At 48.9% G+C, this 24,209-nt stretch overlaps 1 protein-coding gene across 1 annotated transcript in view; it reads right to left on the minus strand.

Annotated features, from left to right (window-relative positions):
• LOC109881252 (receptor-type tyrosine-protein phosphatase S) overlaps nt 1–24,209 on the minus strand; it is a 418,713-nt gene that overhangs the window by 170,088 nt on the left and 224,416 nt on the right. The window lies entirely within an intron of this gene.

The raw sequence follows: 24,209 nt of genomic DNA on the forward strand, positions 1-24,209 counted from the left end.
GTCCTGCTTTAATGTTCCCTGAGAGTCACAAGAGGGATCACTATATCCATTCTAACACAGCTCAATCCAAATACCACTCCTTACACATATGGAACAAAATTGCATGAGAGATATGTCAAAATGAAATCCTCTCTTCCTTGAATATCATGATTGTGTGTCCTAACTGTAACCTGTTATTTACAGTAGCCATTCACACTCCATTAGTTCCACCCAGATATCCTAATCTGAATCGGGTTTAGATAACAGCTACACCTCTGGAGCCCGAGATTACGCTGGGCGCAGAGACAACTCGGATAAACCAATAAAGCAGATGAGGATCATCTTGATGAGGCCAGAAAACAGCAGTCCTCTGAGTCCTGAGAAGTCCCGTCCTCAAGCAGGAGACGTTGGAACCCAAGGAGGGGAAAAGCAAACCAGAGACACCTGCTTCCGACTTCCTCGTTCTAAATGGGTTTACTGGGCTAAACCAATCGGAGGAGACATGCAGCAGCCCACACAAACAAAGCCGAGGGTAGCTGAGGGTAGAAAGCTGCAGCGAGCCTGTATCTCATCCCACACTTGATGGTACAGAACTGTGTGAGTCTCCCTTACTCTCTCTCTCTCTCTCTACTTGTGCCTCTGTGACATCAATGTGTGTTAGACGCGTTAAGTGTTGTGGTCCTCTTCCGGTTACATCGGCAGGACACACCTGCTTTTTCCCCCCCTTAAGAGGCCAGACACACCTGCTCCCCCCCCCCCCCCCCCCCACACACAAGAGGCAAGACACACCTGCTTCCCCCCCCCCCCCCCCACAAGAGGCAAGACACACCTGCTTTTTCCCCCCCACACGAGGCAAGACACACCTGCTTCCCCCCCCCCCACAAGAGGCAGGACACACCTGCCTCCCCCCCCCCCACAAGAGGCAGGACACACCTGCCCCCCCCCCCCCCCACAAGAGGCAGGACACACCTGCTCCCCCCCCACAAGAGGCAGGACACACCTGCTCCCCCCCACAAGAGGCAGGACACACCTGCTCCCCCCCCCCCCCCCCCACAAGAGGCCAGACACACCTGCTCCCCCCCCCCACAAGAGGCAGGACACACCTGCTTCCCCCCCCCCCCACAAGAGACAGGACACACCTGCCCCCCCCCCCCCCACAAGAGACAGGACACACCTGCCCCCCCCCCCCACCCCCCCCACAAGAGGCAGGACACACCTGCCTCCCCCCCCCCCCCCCCCACAAGAGGCAGGACAGGCTGTTCCCCACTTCTCCAGGGGGCCCTCTGAGATGTGACGTTGAGCTTCTACCCACGCTTCACATCCACACGTTACGTTTGCCTCAATAATGACCCTGTACGTGGGAGTGCGACTCCTTTAACCATACCCAGCAGTAAATGAAGCCGCAAGAACAATACAACAAGCAATTTACTTTGAGTTGAATTCAAATCGAGCGAGTGATGGAGGGATCAGTGAAGAGATGCATAGAGGAGCTTGGAGTTGGGGAAAGTGGGCAAAGGAACGAATGGGCAGTCAGGGGAACAAGAAGTGCAGGGGTGGACGAATCACGGTGTAATTATGCTATCATTACCCGCTGCTCCTGATCGGAGACAGCAGACTAAAAATCCCCCTTCTATTAGCATCCCCAGGAATGGTGTCTGATACAATCTCCCCTGCAGCTTAGGGAGCACTGTCGATAAAACCTGCCGTGCAAGAATAAATAAAACACTGTTTAAAAAAATAACATTAGTTCAGGGTTAGCCAGCCTGAGAAAAGGGGAAGAAAAGAGAGCAGGAGAGAGTGAGAGAAGGAGAGCGGGAGAGAAGGAGAGAGTGAGAGAAGGAGAGCGGGAGAGAAGGAGAGCGGGAGAGAAGGAGAGAGTGAGAGAAGGAGAGAGTGAGAGAAGGAGAGAGGGAGAGAAGGAGAGAAGGAGAGAGGGAGAGAAGGAGAGCGGGAGAGAAGGAGAGAAGGAGAGAGGGAGAGAAGGAGAGAGTGAGAGAAGGAGAGCGGGAGAGAGGGAGAGAGAGAAGGAGAGAAGGATGAGAAGGAGAGCGGGAGAGACAGGACGATGAGGGAGGAGAGCGGAAGAGAAGGAGAGCGGGAGAAGGAAGAGAAGGAGAGAGGGAGAGAAGGAGAGAAGGAGAGAGGGAGAGAAGGAGAGCGGGGAGAGAGGGAGATAGGAGAGAGGAGAGAGGGAGAGAGGAGAGAGAGGAGAGAAGGAGAGAGGGAGAGAAGGAGAGAAGGAGAGAGGGAGAGGGAGAGGAAGGAGAGGGAGAGCGGGAGAGAAGGAGAGAGGGAGAGAGGGAGAGAAGGAGAGAGGGAGAGAGGGAGAGAAGGAGAGAGGAGAGAGGGAGAGAAGGAGAGAGGAGAGAAGCGAGAGAGTAGAGAAGAGAGGAGAGGGGAGAGGAGAGAGAGAAGGAGAGAAGGAGAGAGGAGAGAAGGAGGAGAAGGAGAAGGGAGAGGGAGAGAAGGAGAGAGGGAGAGAAGGAGAGAAGGAGAGAAGGAGAGAGGGAGAGAAGGGAGAGAAGGAGAGAGGGAGAGAGGAAGGGAGAGAGGAGAGAGGAGAGAGGAGAGAGGGAGAGAGAGAGGGAGAGAGGGAGAGAGGGAGAGAGGGAGAGAAGGAGAGAGGGAGAGAAGGAGAGAAGTAGAGAAAGAGAGGGAGAGAGGGAGAGAAGGAGAGAAGGGAGAGAAGGAGAGAGGGAGAGAAGGAGAGAAGGAGAGAGGGAGAGAAGGAGAGAGGGAGAGAAGGAGAGAGGGGAGGAGAGGAGAGAAGGAGAGAGGGAGAGAAGGAGAGAGGGAGAGAAGAGAGAAGGAGAGAGGGAGAGAAGGAGGGAGAGAAGGAGAGAGGGAGAGAAGGAGAGAGGGAGAGAGGGAGAGAGGGAGAGAAGCCAATGACGAGGGCTGATTGTACCCTGAGGGTGTCCTAGGACTGCCAGTGATTATATGTGTGTACGATGCACACTGGTGCTCTCCGCAATGACAAATCTTCGGCGCAAATCGAATCAGCCATGCTGCGACCCGATCGGTCAGTCGAAAAGCCATTGTTTCATTTGCCAGAAGGGCCTCCGAACGCGCGCCGCTCATCATCACGTTGCAGAGCATTTGTCATTCACGCTGCGAACTGGATTTTTACACAGACAGCAATTACACCCCCGCCTGAGTCGGCTCCTCTGTCCTGCCATGCATGCCTGTACATGTTTTAAGGCTACAGCTAATACACCAACCCTCCACAAACATCCTTCATTGGAGGGATTCAAACAAACCATAGAATCAAAATATCTCAGATTACTCAGCAATTACATTGGCTTTCGCAGGGGAGGGTTGACGTTGAAGGCATACATTACCCAGCATGCAAACCAGGATGTCGCCCCCCTTATTTATCGAGGGCTTTTGTTTCCTGACGCTTTCAGAAAACATTTTCCTGCTTGAAATTGGCAGCGTCATGCAATTACGTGTTGGCACTCTGGCAGCGTCATGTTACGTGTTGGCTTGTCTTGCCCAACAAATGGGCATCTGGGCAGCTCGGTCTGACATTGGCCATCCTCAGAGGATGATTAGCGTCTGAAAATGGTGTCATGATGATGATCACAAAGTTGGATTATATCCGTTATCTACGCCATCCAACCGCTGGCTGAGGACCCAGATATCCAATGGTTACCCTCCTTCTCCAGTAGCAGACTTTTCCCTCTTTGTTTCTCATAGTCTTTGGCTATGCTGCTGACGGAGAAAATTATGCTGGTGGCGCTCATTATCTGTGATTATCTTTAATTGTGATGCACTGTTTAATGTCATTACGCAAGCGACAGATGCAAAGCCTTTAATCTGATCGGTTAGCTTAGCACCCGCTATGACTCGTGTCATGGGTGCTGTCATGTCCCCTTCCTCGTTTCTGAGAGCTACGACCTACTTGAGCTGGTCATCTCCTCTGAGTTTTTACATGCAAAGGAATCCCGTTTCTAACAGAATCCCAGTTTCACCCTTTTCCTGACCTGGACCTGTGAATCGGGTGTAAAGTACAACTTGATAGAGCAGCTATTGGAAAGAGGAAAGACATTTTGGGTCAATGATTTCACCCTTTCTGATAGGCTGGCATCAAAGCTCTTTTGACTGAACCATTCATTAGCATACCAAAAACAACAGTTTCCCCCATCACGGCCTGGGACTGCAGCAAATGCCATTGGTGAACCTCCATTCCGTGCACTTACTACTTACATTGATATGTTCACTTTCCAAAATGATCTAATTTCATCTGTGGAATAACCAGGTTAACGGATTACCACTCGCCACAGCCAGCGATGGGGCTTTAGAAAAGGCTGTGTATTTACATTACAGAGAGTGAGGGAGGGGGGTGAGTGCTGGGGCTGCGGAGACAGAAAGAGAGAGTGAGGGAGGGAGGGGGGTGAGTGCTGGGGCTGCGGAGACAGAAAGAGAGAGTGAGGGAGGGAGGGGGGTGAGTGCTGGGGCTGCAGAGACAGAAAGAGAGAGTGAGGGAGGGAGGGGGGGTGAGTGCTGGGGCTGCGGAGACAGAAAGAGAGAGTGAGGGAGGGGGGGTGAGTGCTGGGGCTGCGGAGACAGAAAGAGAGAGTGAGGGAGGGGGGTGAGTGCTGGGGCTGCGGAGACAGAAAGAGAGAGTGAGGGGGGGGTGAGTGCTGGGGCTGCGGAGACAGAAAGAGAGAGTGAGGGGGGGGGTGAGTGCTGGGGCTGCGGAGACAGAAAGAGAGAGTGAGGGAGGGAGGGGGGTGAGTGCTGGGGCTGCGGAGACAGAAAGAGAGAGTGAGGGAGGGGGGTGAGTGCTGGGGCTGCGGAGACAGAAAGAGAGAGTGAGGGAGGGGTGTGAGTGCTGGGGCTGCGGAGACAGAGAGAGAGAGTGAGGGAGGGGGGTGAGTGCTGGGGCTGCGGAGACAGAAAGAGAGAGTGAGGGAGGGGGGTGAGTGCTGGGGCTGCGGACACAGAAAGAGAGAGTGAGGGAGGGAGGGGGGTGAGTGCTGGGGCTGCGGAGACAGAAAGAGAGAGTGAGGGAGGGAGATGAGTGCTGGGGCTGCGGAGACAGAAAGAGAGAGTGAGGGAGGGGGATGAGTGCTGGGGCTGCGGAGACAGAAAGAGAGAGTGAGGGAGGGGGGTGAATGGTGGGGCTACGGAGACAGAAAGAGATAGTGAGGGAGGGAGGGAGGGGGTGAGTGCTGGGGCTGCGGAGACAGAAAGAGAGAATGAGGGAGGGAGGGGGGTGAGTGCTGGGGCTGCAGAGACAGAAAGAGAGAGTGAGGGAGGGGGTGAGTGCTGGGGCTGCAGAGACAGAAAGAGAGAGTGAGGGAGGGGGATGAGTGCTGGGGCTGCAGAGACAGAAAGAGAGAGTGAGGGAGGGGGATGAGTGCTGGGGCTGAGGAGACAGAAAGAGAGAGTGAGGGAGGGGGATGAGTGCTGGGGCTGCGGAGACAGAAAGAGAGTGAGGGAGGGGGATGAGTGCTGGGGCTGCGGAGGCAGAAAGAGAGAGTGAGGGAGGGGGGTGAGTGCTGGGGCTGCGGAGGCAGAAAGAGAGAGTGAGGGATGGGGATGAGTGCTGGGGCTGCAGAGACAGAAAGAGAGAGGGAGGGAGGGAGGGGGATGAGTGCTGGGGCTGTGGAGACAGAAAGAGAGAGTGAGGGAGGGGGGTGAGTGCTGGGGCTGCAGAGACAGAAAGAGAGAGTGAGGGAGGGGAATGAGTGCTGGGGCTGCAGAGACAGAAAGAGAGAGGGAGGGAGGGAGGGGGATGAGTGCTGGGGCTGTGGAGACAGAAAGAGAGAGTGAGGGAGGGGGGTGAGTGCTGGGGCTGCAGAGACAGAAAGAGAGAGGGAGGGAGGGAGGGGGATGAGTACTGGGGCTGTGGAGACAGAAAGAGAGAGTGAGGGAGGGGGGTGAGTGCTGGGGCTGCAGAGACAGAAAGAGAGAGTGAGGGAGGGGGGTGAGTGCTGGGGCTGCAGAGGCAGAAAGAGAGAGTGGGGGGGGGGTGAGTGCTGGGGCTGCAGAGACAGAAAGAGAGAGTGAGGGAGGGGGGTGAGTGCTGGGGCTGCAGAGGCAGAAAGAGAGAGTGGGGGGGGGGTGAGTGCTGGGGCTGCAGAGACAGAAAGAGAGAGTGAGGGAGGGGGGTGAGTGCTGGGGCTGCAGAGACAGAAAGAGAGAGTGAGGGAGGGGGGTGAGTGCTGGGGCTGCAGAGACAGAAAGAGAGAGTGAGGGAGGGAGCGAGGAATAGAAGAGAAACCTCAGCATTACCATAGCCTTAAAATAAATAGACATTTAACTAATCTGCATCCCCAGCTGTTAAGACTCTGGAGATGGTCAATTTAATTTGCTGCCCTCCCAGTCCAGGCAGCTGAAGTCACATAATCGGCAGGCAGGCAGGCCGGCCGGTGTGTGTGAGAAAGAGAGAGAGACAGAGAGACAGAAAGAAAGAGAAAGAAAGAGAGACAGACAGAGAGAAAGTGATCGAGAGAGAGAGGGGGTGGGCTTGTGAGAGGCTGAAGAGGGTATGTGGGAGAAAGATAGGTGGTAGCAGAAGTAGCGGGGTAAGGAAAACTAATCACGGACTCTTCGCCTTCGTTTTGCTCTCCTTCGGACTCCAATCTCAGGTAGATAATGGGCTCAACCTCTCCCTCCCCGCTCACTGCACTTTCACAGTCGGTGTGCTATACGAGAGGTTATTGGTACCTATTGGTATTCTTCATGCTTATTGCAGGACCAAGGGCAGAATTTACATCCAAATCTCAAAATGGAGAAAAAAAGTTAAAAACTGCCCCATATTGCAATTGAACGAGTTTGTGGGTCAGTTCGTTTTAACATACCGACTGCAGGGTTGCCACAGTGTATCTGTTTGAGGAGAGCGGTTCACGCATCCATTCTGATCCACTGTCTGTGGCCTCAGGAGCATTACAACTATTGGGCTAGTCAATAAAATTGTTCCCTCACTGGGAAAATGACTTTCCTCTGGCATATGAAGCGGTGCTCTGAGTGTTCCACACAGAATGATCCCTGTAAACCCAGTCTACACCTTTGTTAGGCCACACGTGTAATGCTTTGCAACAGGCAGTGTGTTCATCGCACTGTAGCAGTGTGTTCCCAGCACTGTAATGTCAGCCAGCAATGGCGTGCTCCCAGCACTGTAACAGCAGCCAGCAGCATTATGTTCCCAGCACTGTAACGGCAGCCAGCATCAATGTGTTCCCAGCACTGTAACATCCGCCAGCATCAGTGTGTTCCCAGAACTGTAACGGCAGTTAGCAGCAGTGTGTTCCCAGCACTGTAACGGAACCAGCAGCAGTGTGTTCCCAGCACTGTAACGGCAGTTAGCAGCAGTGTGTTCCCAGCACTGTAACGGAACCAGCAGCAGTGTGTTCCCAGCACTGTAACGGAACCAGCAGCAGTGTGTTCCCAGAACTGTAACGGCAGATAGCAGCAGTGTGTTCCCAGCACTGTAATGGAACCAGCAGCAGTTTGTTCCCAGCACTGTAACGGAACCAGCAGCAGTGTGTTCCCAGCACTGTAACGGAACCAGCAGCATTGTGTTCCCAGCACTGTAACGGCAGCCAGCATCAGTGTGTTCCCAGAACTGTAACATCCGCCAGCATCAGTGTGTTCCCAGAACTGTAACGGCAGTTAGCAGCAGTGTGTTCCCAGCACTGTAACGGAACCAGCAGCAGTGTGTTCCCAGCACTGTAACGGCAGCCAGCATCAGTGTGTTCCCAGAACTGTAACGGCAGTTAGCAGCAGTGTGTTCCCAGCACTGTAACGGAACCAGCAGCAGTGTGTTCCCAGCACTGTAACGGAACCAGCAGCAGTGTGTTCCCAGCACTGTAACGGAAGCCAGCAATGATGTGTTTCCCGCACTGTAACGGAACCAGCAGCAGTGTGTTACCAGCACTGTAACGGCAGCCAGCAACGGCGTGTTCCCAGCACTGTAACGGCAGCCTGCAGCAGTGTGTTCCCAGCACTGTAACGGAACCAGCAGCAGTGTGTTCCCAGCACTGTAAAAGCAGCCAGCAGCATTGTGTTCCCAGCACTGTAACGGAACCAGCAGCAGTGTGTTCCCAGCACTTTAATGTCAGCCAGCAACAGTGTGTTCCCAGCACTGTAACGGAACCAGCAGCAGTGTGTTCCCAGCATTGTAACGGCAGCCAGTAGCGCCGTGTTCCCAGCACTGTAACATCCGCCAGCAGCAGTGTGTTCCCAGCACTTTAACGGCACCCTGCAGCTGTGTGTTCCCAGCACTGTAACAGCAGCCAGCAGCAGTGTGTTCCCAGCACTGTAACGGCAGTTAGCAGCAGTGTTTTACCAGCACTGTAACGGAACCAGCAGCAGTGTGTTCCCAGCACTGTAACTGAACCAGCAGCAGTGTGTTCCCAGCACTGTAACGGAACCAGCAGCAGTGTGTTCCCAGCACTGTAACGGCAGCCAGCATCAGTGTGTTCCCAGAACTGTAACATCCGCCAGCATCAGTGTGTTCCCAGAACTGTAACGGCAGTTAGCAGCAGTGTGTTCCCAGCACTGTAACGGAACCAGCAGCAGTGTGTTCCCAGCACTGTAACGGCAGCCAGCATCAGTGTGTTCCCAGAACTGTAACGGCAGTTAGCAGCAGTGTGTTCCCAGCACTGTAACGGAACCAGCAGCAGTGTGTTCCCAGCACTGTAACGGAACCAGCAGCAGTGTGTTCCCAGCACTGTAACGGAAGCCAGCAATGATGTGTTTCCCGCACTGTAACGGAACCAGCAGCAGTGTGTTACCAGCACTGTAACGGCAGCCAGCAACGGCGTGTTCCCAGCACTGTAACGGCAGCCTGCAGCAGTGTGTTCCCAGCACTGTAACGGAACCAGCAGCAGTGTGTTCCCAGCACTGTAAAAGCAGCCAGCAGCATTGTGTTCCCAGCACTGTAACGGAACCAGCAGCAGTGTGTTCCCAGCACTTTAATGTCAGCCAGCAACAGTGTGTTCCCAGCACTGTAACGGAACCAGCAGCAGTGTGTTCCCAGCATTGTAACGGCAGCCAGTAGCGCCGTGTTCCCAGCACTGTAACATCCGCCAGCAGCAGTGTGTTCCCAGCACTTTAACGGCACCCTGCAGCTGTGTGTTCCCAGCACTGTAACAGCAGCCAGCAGCAGTGTGTTCCCAGCACTGTAACGGCAGTTAGCAGCAGTGTTTTACCAGCACTGTAACGGAACCAGCAGCAGTGTGTTCCCAGCACTGTAACTGAACCAGCAGCAGTGTGTTCCCAGCACTGTAACGGAACCAGCAGCAGTGTGTTCCCAGCACTGTAACGGCAGCCAGCATCAGTGTGTTCCCAGAACTGTAACATCCGCCAGCATCAGTGTGTTCCCAGAACTGTAACGGCAGTTAGCAGCAGTGTGTTCCCAGCACTGTAACGGAACCAGCAGCAGTGTGTTCCCAGCACTGTAACGGCAGCCAGCATCAGTGTGTTCCCAGAACTGTAACGGCAGTTAGCAGCAGTGTGTTCCCAGCACTGTAACGGAACCAGCAGCAGTGTGTTCCCAGCACTGTAACGGAACCAGCAGCAGTGTGTTACCAGCACTGTAACGGCAGCCAGCAACGGCGTGTTCCCAGCACTGTAACGGCAGCCTGCAGCAGTGTGTTCCCAGCACTGTAAAAGCAGCCAGCAGCATTGTGTTCCCAGCACTGTAACGGAACCAGCAGCAGTGTGTTCCCAGCACTGTAACGGAACCAGCAGCAGTGTGTTCCCAGCACTGTAACGGAACCAGCAGCAGTGTGTTCCCAGCATTGTAACGGCAGCCAGTAGCGCCGTGTTCCCAGCACTGTAACATCCGCCAGCAGCAGTGTGTTCCCAGCACTTTAACGGCACCCTGCAGCTGTGTGTTCCCAGCACTGTAACGGCAGCCAGCAGCAGTGTGTTCCCAGCACTGTAACAGCAGTTAGCAGCAGTGTGTTCCCAGCACTGTAACGGAACCAGCAGCAGTGTGTTCCCAGCACTGTAACGGAACCAGCAGCAGTGTGTTCCCAGCACCGTAACGGAACCAGCAGCAGTGTGTTCCCAGCACTGTAACGGAAACAGCAGCAGTGTGTTACCAGCACTGTAACGGAACCAGCAGCAGTGTGTTCCCAGCACTGTAACGGAACCAGCAGCAGTGTGTTCCCAGCACTGTAACGGAACCAGCAGCAGTGTGTTCCCAGCACTGTAACGGAACCAGCAGCAGTGTGTTCCCAGCACTGTAACAGCAGCCTGCAGCAGTGTGTTACCAGCACTGTAACGGCAGCCAGCAGCAGTGTGTTCCCAGCACTGTAACGGAACCAGCAGCGGTGTGTTCCCAGCACTGTAACGGCAGCCAGTAGCGGCGTGTTCCCAGCACTGTAACGGCAGCCTGCAGCTGTATGTTCCCAGCACTGTAACGGCAGCCAGCAGCAGTGTGTTCCCAGCACTGTAACGGCAGCCAGCAGCAGTGTGTTCCCAGCATTGTAACGGCAGCCAGCAGCAGTGTGTTCTCAGCACTGTAACGGCAGCCTGCAGCAGTGTGTTTCCAGCATTGTCACGGCAGCCTGCAGTTGTGTGTTCCCAGCACTGTAAAAGCAGCCAGTAGCAGCAGTGTTTTTGAGAGCCACTCTCTATAACAACCACACTTATAGCCTCTTGGGCAGCACGTCTCTGGCTGAAGCCTAAATGTGGCCTTGTGTAATTTCCTGAGGAGTACAGGCTTTCAGTAAACACTTCTATTGTGTGAGACTCCAGGAAAACAGGGTGATCCTAAAGTACCAAAGGTATCCACATTTCCCTACTTTGACCTCTCATCACGTTTCCACAACCCCACTCCTTTTCTCCCACCAACCTCCATTCAACCGAACTTTAGCAGCACTGACAGCCTACAGCCTTCATGTCAAAGGCTCTATGGGCCAGGGGTAGTGTTCCCCAGGGGGTTCTCACAGCAGCTGGTCAGACCTTCGTTCCTCAGCTTCAGAATTTCACAGCTGAGTTCAACGCAGGCTAACACACGCCACCTCTTTCCCTTCTTATTTAAGTGCTTGTTGGTGGACAACTGGAGCTACCACACATGCAGTACAGAACAGTGTCTCCACCGGTCTACCGCCATAGACACAGCAACAGACAAGAGAGAAGTCATTTCTCTGGACAGCGCCAAACCATCTCATGCCTGCCAGCAGCGGCAGTAAAAAAAAAAATCAAGAGAAAAAAAAACTCTACACTACTGTTCATATATTTCAGCCAGTGAAGTTTTCCCCCAGCGCGCCAGCTCGCTCGGGCTCCTGAGTGGCCCGGGGTAGACAGGCAAACTCCAGGGGAGACAGGAGATGAGGCCGGGCCATTAGAGGAAGTGCCTATCATTTGAGAGATGATGTCGAACAGTCAAGTCACATTCGGCAGGGGGGCACCTCACGGCCTGGGGCTTTCATTTTCCGTAAACACAGCAATGCTGCCAAACAACTTCCCTTCGATTAGCAGGCCAAATACACAGAAGTACTTAATGCAAAATTGGCCTTATTGTCTGTGTTATATATCTGTTATATATCTGTTATATATCTTATATATCTGTGTTTCAAGGGGTAGAATTTCTGTTCAAATGTTGACACCCCTCCAGTCAACAAGAAATGCTTAAAATGGTATGAAACGCACAAAATAAATTCCAAATACTGCCTATTTATTCCCTGTGCAACTATGCAAAGTTGAGGCGGAAGCACATGGACAGCGAAGCTGCGTGAGAAGACTTTATTCACCTGAAACAGAGAGGCCTTTCCAGAGAGCCTTCTCTAAGCCCATTTTGCAGCCAGAGCCAAAACAACAATGATTTGAGCTTACGGCTCTGAGCTCCCCACTGAACCTCGACAAAGAAAGCAAAAGGAAATGGAACCACCGCCTTGCAGTAGCCTGGATCCCTGATCAACCCAAGCTAACACAGCGCAAACATCTGAATGGTTTCAAAATGAAGGAGATAATTGTGAGCGATTGTGGGGGGGGGGGGGGGGACATTGTCCACATTGTCCTCTAGGGCCATTAGCTTGGCGCAATTAAGCCTCTAATAACAGGGTGGGAGGCACCTTTTGCGAGGGGAGCAACAATTACGAAAACATGTTTTGCGATAAATGGGGAAAGGACAAATGGCTGATGGTTTGGTAATTGCTTATTGCTGCTAAGAGCCATGGAGGCAACAAGCAGGCAATAGGGGGGGTCATAGGGGGGTGGACCCTCGCTAGGGAGGACGATCGGAGACGGTTGAATAAATAAATCGCTTAAAAACACGACAAGCGTGAGAGGATGTGCTTGGAATGACAATGGGCCAGAGGGAAAGAGAGGACATTACCTTTGTGAGAGTGACAGGACACAGGAGGGGAATATTCATGTGGATGACCCTTTTAACCCAATGAGTCCCACCGTGATACCGGCACAATTTGGACTTCTAACCCGTATTAAACATTGTGTGTTTAAGCTACAGACTTCTGGGTTGTACCATTGGATTCATATATTTCAATTGTATCCAACATTAGCCTGTATGATTACTAGAGACTGAGCTAGAGCGGTGTTTGTGAGACAAAGGCGGATCCTGAAGGAGCCCTGGTCCTGGTCATCTACAAAAAAACACCTGTGGAGTCCGAATGGTTTGAGTTACAAACTATTAGCTCTCTATGAAAAGCTGAGACTCTCACGAACAAATGTGACATGTATGTCGCTCACAAGCTAGACAAGAGTCGCTAGAAGGTAAGGGGTTCATCTACACAGAAGATCACAGGTAATCCGCCATCGATAAAAGACAGTACTGTGCAGCCGTCTTCATCGACCTTGCCAAGGCTTTCGACTCTGTCAATCACCATATTCTTATCGACAGACTCAGTAGCCTCGGTTTTTCGGATGACTGCCTTGCCTGGTTCACCAATTACTTTGCAGACAGAGTTCAGTGTGTCAAATCGGAGGGCATGCTGTCCGGTCCTCTGGCAGTCTCTATGGGGGTGCCACAGGGTTCAATTCTCGGGCCGACTCTTTTCTCTGTGTATATCAATGATGTTGCTCTTGCTGCGGGCGATTCCCTGATCCACCCCTACGCAGACGACACCATTCTATATACTTTCGGCCCGTCTTTGGACACTGTGCTATCTAACCTCCAAACAAGCTTCAATGCCATACAACACTCCTTCCGTGGCCTCCAACTGCTCTTAAACGCTTACAAAACCAAATGCATGCTTTTCAACCGGTCGCTGCCTGCACCTGCATGCCCGACTAGCATCACCACCCTGGATGGTTCCGACCTAGAATATGTGGACGTCTATAAGTACCTAGGTGTCTGGCTAGACTGCAAACTCTCCTTCCAGACTCATATCAAACATCTCCAATCGAAAATCAAATCAAGAGTCGGCTTTCTATTCCGCAACAAAGCCTCCTTCACTCAAGCCGCCAAGCTTACCCTAGTAAAACTGACTATCCTACCGATCCTCGACTTCGGCGATGTCATCTACAAAATGGCTTCCAACACTCTACTCAGCAAACTGGATGCAGTCTATCACAGTGCCATCCGTTTCGTCACTAAAGCACCTTATACCACCCGCCACTGCGACTTGTATGCTCTAGTCGGCTGGCCCTCGCTACATATTCATCGCCAGACCCACTGGCTCCAGGTCATCTACAAGTCTATGCTAGGTAAAGCTCCGCCTTATCTCAGCTCACTGGTCACGATGGCAACACCCATCCGTAGCACGCGCTCCAGCAGGTGTATCTCACTGATCATCCCTAAAGCCAACACCTCATTTGGCCGCCTTTCGTTCCAGTACTCTGCTGCCTGTGACTGGAACGAATTGCAAAAATCGCTGAAGTTGGAGACTTTTATCTCCCTCACCAACTTCAAACATCAGCTATCTGAGCAGCTAACCGATCGCTGCAGCTGTACATAGTCTATTGGTAAATAGCCCACCCTTTTCACCTACCTCATCCCCATACAGTTTTTATTTATTTACTTTTCTGCTCTTCTGCACACCAATATCTCTACCTGTACATGACCATCTGATCATTTATCACTCCAGTGTTAATCTGCAAAATTGTAATTATTTGCGTACCTCCTCATGCCTTTTGCACACATTGTATATAGACCCCCCCTTTGTTTTCTACTGTGTTATTGACTTGTTAATTGTTTACTCCATGTGTAACTCTTTGTTGTATGCTCACACTGCTATGCTTTATCTTGGCCAGGTCGCAGTTGCAAATGAGAACTTGTTCTCAACTAGCCTACCTGGTTAAATAAAGGTGAAATAAAAAATTATTTTTTTTATAAAAATCCATGGACATAGTGTCTATAATACTGTAATAAGCTCACATAGTTGCTGTCACAAACTCCACACAGTCGTCACTGAGTCGTTGGATATTCATTTCCCACTGAGTAAATCATTTATGTACTTACAGCTTCATATACATTTTGCTTTGTTTTAGCTTTGGCAGACCTTATTGTTGCATTGACATTTGTCAATAAAACTCACGAATACAACTGTTTATGTCAAATTGTTTTGTGTTCTACTTGTAGCCCTGGTTGTCCTGAAAAGAACATGATAAAGCACTTCATTATGAGGCTAAATATAAGGACTGATCAGACATGGTAAAAAAGTCATTATGAGGCTAAATATAAGGACTGATGAGACATGGTAAAAAAGTCATTATGAGGCTAAATATAAGGACTGATCAGACATGGTAAAAAAGTAATTATGAGGTTAAATATAAGGACTGATCAGGCAGATACATGGTAAAAAATAGATTATGAGGCTAAATATAAGGACTGGTCAGACATGGTAAAAAAGTAATTATGAGGTTAAATATAAGGACTGATCAGGCAGATACATGGTAAAAAATAGATTATGAGGCTAAATATAAGGACTGGTCAGACATGGTAAAAAAGTCATTATGAGGTTAAATATAAGGACTGATCAGGCAGATACATGGTAAAAAAGTCATTATGAGGTTAAATATAAGGACTGATCAGGCAGATACATGGTAAAAAAGTTATTATGAGGTTAAATATAAGGACTGATCAGGCAGATACATGGTAACAAAGTCATTATGAGGTTAAATATAAGGGCTGGACAGACAGACACATAAAAGTCAGATAAAAAGAAAGCAGATTTTTGCTGGGGTCTCGGAACTGATAGGGTTAAAAGTGAAGAAGCCAGGCTACAATTTCAACATAATTTTCTGGGAATACCGGTCTTCGACTGAAGAATTGGCGACAGTGGTTTAACTTTCACTCGATCAACAGTGCACATGCCAGGAACAACAAGGAAGTACATTTAAAAACAAAAATAGGACACTGTCATATAAACAAACCATCCCCCTTCAACTCCTTAAATGACCCAGCATGACGCCCGTTCAGGTCAGAACAGAGTTCAGAATCCACCAAAAGCTCAACAGAAGTCAACTTTGAGTCTTAGTACCACCAAGCACACAGTGCTAATTTAGCATCCTGTGGCTCTGAAAGAAAAGGAGTGTCTGTTCCCTTTCCGTCCCATCATCTCCTGATGCTGATGAGCGTCGGTTAGCGTAAACAAGCTTCTCAGTGAGAAGTTGATGGAGAGGGAGAAGAGGGAGTGGGGGAAAAAAGGCAAACAGCGAGCTCAGGGAACAGATGTTCATTTTGCATGGTCCAGTGCCAACTGCAGTGCCTGGTGGAGCGAGCGGGTTCCAGAAGGAAGAGACGAAGGGCAGGGCTAGAGCTGAGGATTCTTTAAACATTAACTGCTGCTCCTCCTGAATCCAGTCAGGCTGGGGAAGAGCTCTAGAGCCGAAGCACTGTAATATAGGAAAAGCCTGCCGGAGACCATGTCCATACCTTTCTCCTTTACTCTCTTTATGATGCTCGCTCTGCATCTCTTTATGAGGCCCCCTCTACCTCTCTTTACAATGCGCGCTCTGCCTCTCTTTACAATGCTCGCTCTACCTCTCGTTATGATGCTCGCTCTACCTCTCTTTACGATGCTCGCTCTACCTCTCTTTACGATGCTCGCTCTACCTCTCTTTACGATGCTCACTCTACCTCTCTTTACGATGCTCGCTCTCCCTCTCTTTACGATGTTCGTTCTACCTCTCTTTACGATGCTCGCTCTACCTCTCTTTACGATGCTCGCTCTGCCTCTCTTTACGATGCTCGCTCTGCCTCTCTTTATGATGCTCGCTCTATTTCTCGTTATGATGCGCCCTCTGCCTCTCTTTATGATGCTCGCTCTATTTATCTTTTTTGTCTTTCTGTTTGTCTTTCGCACCATGTTTCTTCCAGAGAGTGTAAAATTATTCATCCACCTTGGCATTTTTCTTATTTTGTTGCATTATAACCTGTAATTTAAATCTATTTTTATTTGGATTTCATGTAATGGACAAACACAAAATAGTCGAATTTGGTGAAGTGAAATTAAATGTAAAAAATTACTTGTTTAAAAAAATTCCCAAAAATAAATAAATCAGAAAAGTGGTGCTTATTTGTATTCACCCCTTCAGAAGTTACATAATTAGTTAAATAAAGTCCACCTGTGTGCAATCTAAGTGTCACATGATCTGTCAAATGATCTCAGTATATATACATCTGTTCTGAAAGGCCCCAGAGTCTGCAACACCACTAAGCAAGGAGCACCACCAAGCAAGTGGCACCATGAAGACCAAGGAGCTCTCCAAACGGGTCAGGGACAAAGTTGTGGAGAAGTATAGATCAGGGTTGGGTTATAAAAAATATCTGAAACTTTGAACATCCCATTAAATCCATTATTAAAAAATATAAAAAATGTAAAGAATATGGCACCACAACAAACCTGCCAAGAGCAGGACGCCCACCAAAACTCACGGACCAGGCAGGGAGGGCATTAATCAGAGAGGCAACAAAAAGACCAAAGATAACCCTGAAGGAGCTGCAAAGCTCCACAGCGGAGATTGGTTTATCTGTCCATAAGACCACTTTGGTCCACAGAGCTGGGCTATACGGAAGATTGGCCAGAAAAAAGTAATTGCTTAAAGAAAAAAATAAGCAAACATGTTTGGTGATCACCAAAAGGCATGTGGGAGACTCCCCAAACATATGGAAGAAGGTACTCTGGTCAGATGAGACTAAAATGTAACTTTTTGGCCATCAAGAAAAATGCTATGTCTGGCGCAAACCCAACACCTCACATCACCCCGAGAACAGTGAAGCATGGTGGTGGCAGCATCATGCTGTGGGTATATTTTCATCAGCAGGGACTGGGAAACTAGTCAGCATTGAAGCAATGATGGATGGAGCTAAATACAGGGGAATTATTGAGGGAAACCTGTTTCAGTCTTCCAGAGATTTGAGACTGGGACGGAGGTTCACCTTCCAGCAGGACAATGACCCTAAGCATACTTCTAAAGCAACACTCGGGTGGTTAAAGGGGAAACATTTGAATGTCTTGGAATGGCCTAGTCAATGCCCAGACCTCAATCCAATTGAGAATCTGTGGTATGACAAAGATTGCTGTACACCAGCGGAACCCATTCAGTTACAGATGCTCAAGTTTTCCGTTTTTTTTTGTCTTTTCTTGTTTGTTTGTTTTGAATCTTCAAAGTCGTAGGCATGTTGTGTCAATCAAATGATACAACCCCCAAAAAAATCTATTTTAATTCCAGGTTGTAAGGCAACAAAATAGGAAAAATGCCAAGGGGGGTGAATACTTTCGCAAGCCACTGTAGTATACTTAATGGCAGAGCAGGCAGGACTAAGCAGTAGCTGTGGCTTGTATTGTAATGCAATTGTTATTTAAGCCTTTATGTGAATTCTCAGAGCGGGGTAAAATGAGGGTGACATACTGAGATTAACATGGAGATATCGAAATCTGTTCCTCCCCCACATATCACGTGTAGAGAACCATCACCCGCTTGGGAACCAAAGGCCTATCAGATCTGCCAGTTGGCGTGGCCTCTGTATTGAATAACTTCAGTCACCTGGGTAGTGGCTTCATATTTATTCATAAGGACGGTGACCCAGGCCACCTCCCCCAGCTCCTCTTTATTAATGAGCTGGGCCCTCGGAGAAGTCATCATTTAGCCCCGTTTCCACAGGAACCACCCTTATCTGCTGCTTTCCTTTGTGTATTAGAGCTGGTTTAGTTAAACAGTATATCTATCTGCTTGGTCACCTCCAGTGGTTGAATAAAGCGAGGGAGATACTCAGGTTTACAAGGGTTAAAGAACGAACTGAACAAGAGGAGAGAAAACAGCATGTCTGATCTCAATTCAGAGAATCACAGGGGCAATCAAACAATTGAGCACTTATTCCCCTGTAAAACCGTCCCAGAGACACTGATCTTTCAATTTAGCCCGGAAAGGCGAGTTACAGCCGACACAGGATCCATTTAGCCAAACTTTCCACAGAGTAATAAACCAATCAGGTCCACTGAGTCTGACCAAACCTCCCTCCCGCTCACCCTCCCTCTCCCACTCTCCCTCCCTCCCACTCTCCCTCCAAAGGGCTTCATTGGCATGGGAAACATATGTTAACATTACAAAGCAAGTGAAGTAGATAATATACAAAAGTGAAATAAACAATAACAATTAACAGTAAACATTACATTCGCAGAAGTAACAAAAGAATAAAGACATTACAAATTTCATAGTATGTATGACAGTGTTGTAACAATGTGCAAATGGTTAAAATATAAAAGAGAAAATAAATAAACAAATACGGTTGTATTTACAATGGTGTTTGTTCTTCACAGATTGCGCTTTTCATGTGGCAACAGGTCACAAATATTTCTGCTGTGATGGCACACTGTGGTATTTCACCCAGCAGATATGGGAGTTTATCAAAATCGGGTTCGTTTTCAAATTCCTTGTGGATCTGTATAATCTGAGGGAAATATGTGTCTCTAATATGGTTAAACATTTGGCAGGAGGTTAGGAAGTGCAGCTCATTTTCCAACTCATTTTGTGGGCAGTGAGCACATAGCCTGTCTTCTCTTGAGAGCCAGGTCTGCCTACAGCGGCCTTTCTCAATAGCAATGCTATTCTCAGAGTCTGTACAATAGTCTAAGATGTCCTTAAATTTGGGTCAGTCACAGTGGTCAGGTATTCTGCCCCTGTGTACTCTCTGTTTAAGGCCAAATAGCATTCTAGTTTGCTCTTTCCAATGTGTCAAGTAATTATCTTTTGTTTTCTCAAGATTTGGTTGGGTCTAATTGTGTTGCTGTCCTGGGTTGTGTGGGCTCTGTTTGTGTTTGTGAACAGAGCCCCAGGACCTCTTCTCCAGGTTCATCTCTCTGTAGGTGATGGCTTTGTTATGAAAGGTTTGGGAATTGCTTCCTTTTAGGTGGTTGTAGAATTTAACTGATCTTTTCTGGATTTTGATTAGCGGGTATCGGCCCAATTCTGCTCTGCATGCATTATTTGGTGTTTTACATTGTACACATAGGATATTTTTGCAGAGTCTGCATGCAAAGTCTCAATTTGGTATTTGTTTTGTTTTGTGAATTCTTGGGTTGTTGAGTGGACCTCACAACCATAAAGGGCAATGGATTCTATAACTCATTCAATTGTTTTTAGCCAGATTATAATTGGTATATAAAATGTTATGTTCCTTTTGATGGCATAGAAGGCCCTTCTTGCCTTGTCTCTCAGATAATTCACAGCTTTGTTACCTGTGGCACTGATGTTTAAGCCAAGGTATGTATAATTTGTTGTGTACTCTAGGGAAACGGTGTCTAGAATTTGTATTTGTGGTCCTGGAGACTGGACCTTTTTTGGAACACCATTATTTTGGTCTTACTGGGATTTACTGTCATGGCCCAGGTCTGACATAATCTGTGCAGAAGATCTAAATGCTGCTGTAGGCCCTCCTTGGTTGGTGACAGAAGCACCAGATCATCAGCAAACAGTAGATATTTGACTTCAGATTCTAGTAGGGTGAGGCCAGGTGCTGCAGATTGTTCTAGTGCCCTCGCCAATTCGTTGATATATATGTTGAAAAGGGTGGGGCTTAAGCTGCATCCCTGTTTCACCCCACGGCCCTGTGGGAAGAAATGTGTGTTTTTTGCCTATTTTAAATGCACACTTGTTGTTTGTGTACATGGATTTTATAATATCGTATGTTTTTCCCCCAACACCACATTCTATCAATTTGTATAGCAGACCCTCATGCCAAATGGATTCGAATGCTTTTTTGAAATCAACATTGCATGAGAAGACTTTGCCTTTGTTTTGGTTTGTTTGTTTGTCAGTTAGGGTGTGCAGGGTGAATATGTGGTCTGTCATACAATAATTTGGTAAAAAGCTAATTTTACATTTGCTCAGTACATTGTTTTCACTGAAGAAATGTACGATTCTGCTGTTAATGATAATGCAGAGGATTTTCCCAAGGTTGCTGTTGATACATATCCCACAGTAGTTATTGGTGTCAAATTTGTCTCCACTTTTGTGGATTGGGGTGATGAATCTTTGGTTCCAAATATTGGGGAAGAAGCCAGAGCTAATGATGATGTTAAAGAGTTTAAGTATTGCCAATTGGAATTTGTTGTCTGAATATTTTATCATTTCATTGAGGATACCATCAACACCACGAGCCTTTTTGGGTTGAAGGGTTTTTATTTTGTCCTGTAGTTCATTCAAGGTAATTGGAGAATCCAGTGTGTTCTGGTAGTCTTTAACAGCTGATTCTAAGTTTTGTATTTGATCTTGTATATGTTTTTTCTGTTTGCTCTTTGGTATAGGGCCAAAAAGATTGGAGAAGTGATTTACCCATACATCTCCATTTTGGATAGACTTATCCCAGAAGTCTATGGATTCTTCAATTACATTGAGCTGATTTCTGACGTGCTGTTGCTTATTTTTCCGTAGTGTATTTCTGTATTGTTTTAGTGATTCACCATAGTGAAGGAGTAGACTCGAGGTTTCTGCGTCTCTATGTTTTTGATTGGACAGGTTTCTCAATTTCTTTCTTAGATTTTTGCATTCTTCATCAAACCATTTGTTATTGTTGTTCCTTTTCTTCGGTTCTTTGTTTGAATTTTTTGATTTGATAGGGAAGTTGAGAGGTCAAATATATTGTTAAGATGTTCTACTGCCAAGTTTACACCTTCACTATTACAGTGGAACGTTTTGTCCAGGTAGCGGTCTAAAAGGGATTGAATTTGTTGTTGCCTAGCATTTCTTAATATTACTCAGTTCCTTTGGTTTTGATGCCTCATGATTGAGTATTGCTCTATTCAAGTAAACTGTGATTTTGCTGTGGTCTGATAGTGGTGTCAGTGGGCTGACTGTGAATGCTCTGAGAGACTCTGGGTTTGAGGTCAGTGATAAAGTATACTACAGTACTACTGCCAAGAGATGAGCAATAGGTGTACCTACCGTAGGAGTCTCCTCGAAGCCTCCCATTGACTATGTACATACCCAGTGTGCGACAGAGCTGCAGGAGTTGTGACCTGTTTTTGTTGGTTATGTTGTAATAGGTTGTGTCTAGGGGGGCATCAGGGGGAGGGGATGCTATCACCTCCAGGCAGGTGTTTGTCCCCCTGTGTGGGTGTCAGGTTCTTGTCCGGTTCTGGCATTTAGGTCGCCACAGACTAGGACATGTCCCTGGGCCTGGAAATAATATATTTCCCCCTCCAGGATGGAGAAGCTGTCTTCAAGTATGGGGATTCTATTGGGGGTATATAGTTAGCACACAGGAGGACATTTTTCTCTGTTAAGATAATTTCCTTTTGAATTTCTAGCCAAATGTAAAATATTCCCGCTTTAATTAATTTAATGGAGTGAGTTAGGTCTCTTCTCTATACCAAATTAGCAAACCTCTGAGTCCCTTCCCTGTTTCACACCTGGTAGTTTGGTGGGTGGGACTACCAGCTCTCTGTAACCTAGAGTGAAACCAGTGGGTCCGTCTCCTCTATACCATGTTTCTTGTAGGATGACAATGTCTGTAATTCCGATTTCTTTGATGAAGTCTAGGTTCCTGCTCATTAGGCCAAAGGCAGATGACATCAGGCCTTGGATATCCCTCCCTCCCACTCTCCCTCCCTCCCACCAACTCTCCCTCACACTCTCCCACTCTCTCTCCCATTCTCCCATTCTCCCTCCCTCCCTCCCACTAACTCCCCCTCTCCCTACCCATTTCCCCTACTCAACAGACAGGCCGAGGTAAGGTCGCCCTACTTCAGCAAGCATTACACAAAATTGATGGCGAAGGTTCGGAAGCCGTGCTAGTGCCCCGGAGACTCAAAGTTTCAGCCACTTATCCCTCCCCTGCTCCACCCCCCCCTCTCCCCTCTTCTATCCACCAATCACAGCTGATTACGACTCTCCAGGTTCCCAGGATCAAAGGATTGGGAGGCCATAAACTCCCCATCTCAGAGAATTTCCCCCAGGCAGCACTTTCCGAGGGGGGCTGTGGAGAGAGTGGGAACTGGAGTACAAATTTAGCCCAGGCACTCAGAGAAGGAGAGGAAGAAGATGGGCTGGGTGAGAGGGAGGAAGGGAGGGGATGGGCTGGGTGAGAGGGAGGGAGGGGATGGGCTGAGTGAGAGGGAGGAAGGGAGAGGATGGGCTGGGTGAGAGGGAGGAAGGGAGAGGATGGGCTGGGTGAGAGGGAGGAAGGGAGAGGATGGGCTGGGTGAGAGGGAGGAAGGGAGAGGATGGGCTGGGTGAGAGGGAGGAAGGGAGAGGATGGGCTGAGTGAGAGGGAGGAAGGGAGAGGATGGGCTGAGTGAGAGGGAGGAAGGGAGAGGATGGGCTGAGTGAGAGGGAGGAAGGGAGAGGATGGGATGGGTGAGAGGGAGGAAGGGAGAGGATGGGATGGGTGAGAGGGAGGAAGGGAGAGGATGGGCTGGGTGAGAGGGAGGAAGGGCTGGGTGAGAGGGAGGAAGGGCTGGGTGAGAGGGAGGAAGGGCTGGGTGAGAGGGAGGAAGGGCTGGGTGAGAGGGAGGAAGGGAGAGGATGGGCTGGGTGAGAGGGAGGAAGGGAGAGGATGGGCTGGGTGAGAGGGAGGAAGGGAGAGGATGGGCTGGGTGAGAGGGAGGAAGGGAGAGGATGGGCTGGGTGAGAGGGAGGAAGGGAGAGGATGGGCTGGGTGAGAGGGAGGAAGGGAGAGGATGGGCTGAGTGAGAGGGAGGAAGGGAGAGGATGGGCTGGGTGAGAGGGAGGAAGGGAGAGGATGGGCTGGGTGAGAGGGAGGAAGGGCTGGGTGAGACGGAGAGGAGGTGAGATATGGACAGAGGGATATTTTCAAACAACCTTCAAACGCCACTAATAACCTCATAAATCAACAAAACATTAAAGATGGAATCCTCATTAGGGGAAAAAGCGCCACTATTATTGTTCTTGTTTTGTGGACGAAATGGAGGTAAGGTATGTTGTAGTATCCCAAATAGACATGTCAGTTTCACTTTTTAAAAATGTAACTAGGCAAGTCAGTTATGCACAAATTCTTATTTACAATGACGGCCTAGGAGCAGTTCGTAACTGCCTTGTTCAGGGGGCAGAATGACAGATTTTTACCTTGTCAGCTCGGGGATTCGGGATTTGGCTTAAAGCTCTAACCACTAGGCTACCTGCCTTCCAAGGATTCAGACTTTAAACGTATAGATAGGCATATTGAATAGATAGATATATTGGTATATTGTGACCAAGCTCAATATCCACATTCATCCCATCATTACTACTCCTAATGCACAACAACAATAAAGTCCAATCCAATAATATAGCTCTGCAACAACACAAATGGGACGTAAACATAGGGAAATACAATTTTCCATTTGGATAACACTCTTGGCTGATAGTGGAATGTGCAAGTGGCATGTGCAAATATGGCCTCACGCAGAGAAGCCCCATGGAAGATTACTCTAGATCTTATCAGTGCGAAACAAATGTATTATTCAGCAGAGGAGCGACAGAGACAGAGACAGAGACAGAGACAGAGACAGAGACAGAGACAGAGACAGAGACAGAGACAGAGACAGACAGACAGACAGACAGACAGACAGACAGACAGACAGACAGACAGACAGACAGACAGACAGACAGACAGACAGACAGACAGACAGACAGACAGACAGACAGACAGACAGACGATTGGGGAGAGTGACGGGAAGGGCAAGGGACTGAGACAATATATGGAGGGATGAGAGATAGAGGGGGATGGAAACCAAAGCAAGAGAGAAAGTGAGAGAGAAAGAAAGAATGTACTACCATCTTTAGATATGACACAGTGCGAGTAGGTGGAAAGAGACTGAAATACACAAAGATTAGGAAAGTAGGGAGAGAAGGATGACGAGAGG

Source organism: Oncorhynchus kisutch, linkage group LG4 (genome assembly GCF_002021735.2).
Source record: "Oncorhynchus kisutch isolate 150728-3 linkage group LG4, Okis_V2, whole genome shotgun sequence".
Lineage (NCBI taxonomy): Eukaryota > Metazoa > Chordata > Actinopteri > Salmoniformes > Salmonidae > Oncorhynchus > Oncorhynchus kisutch.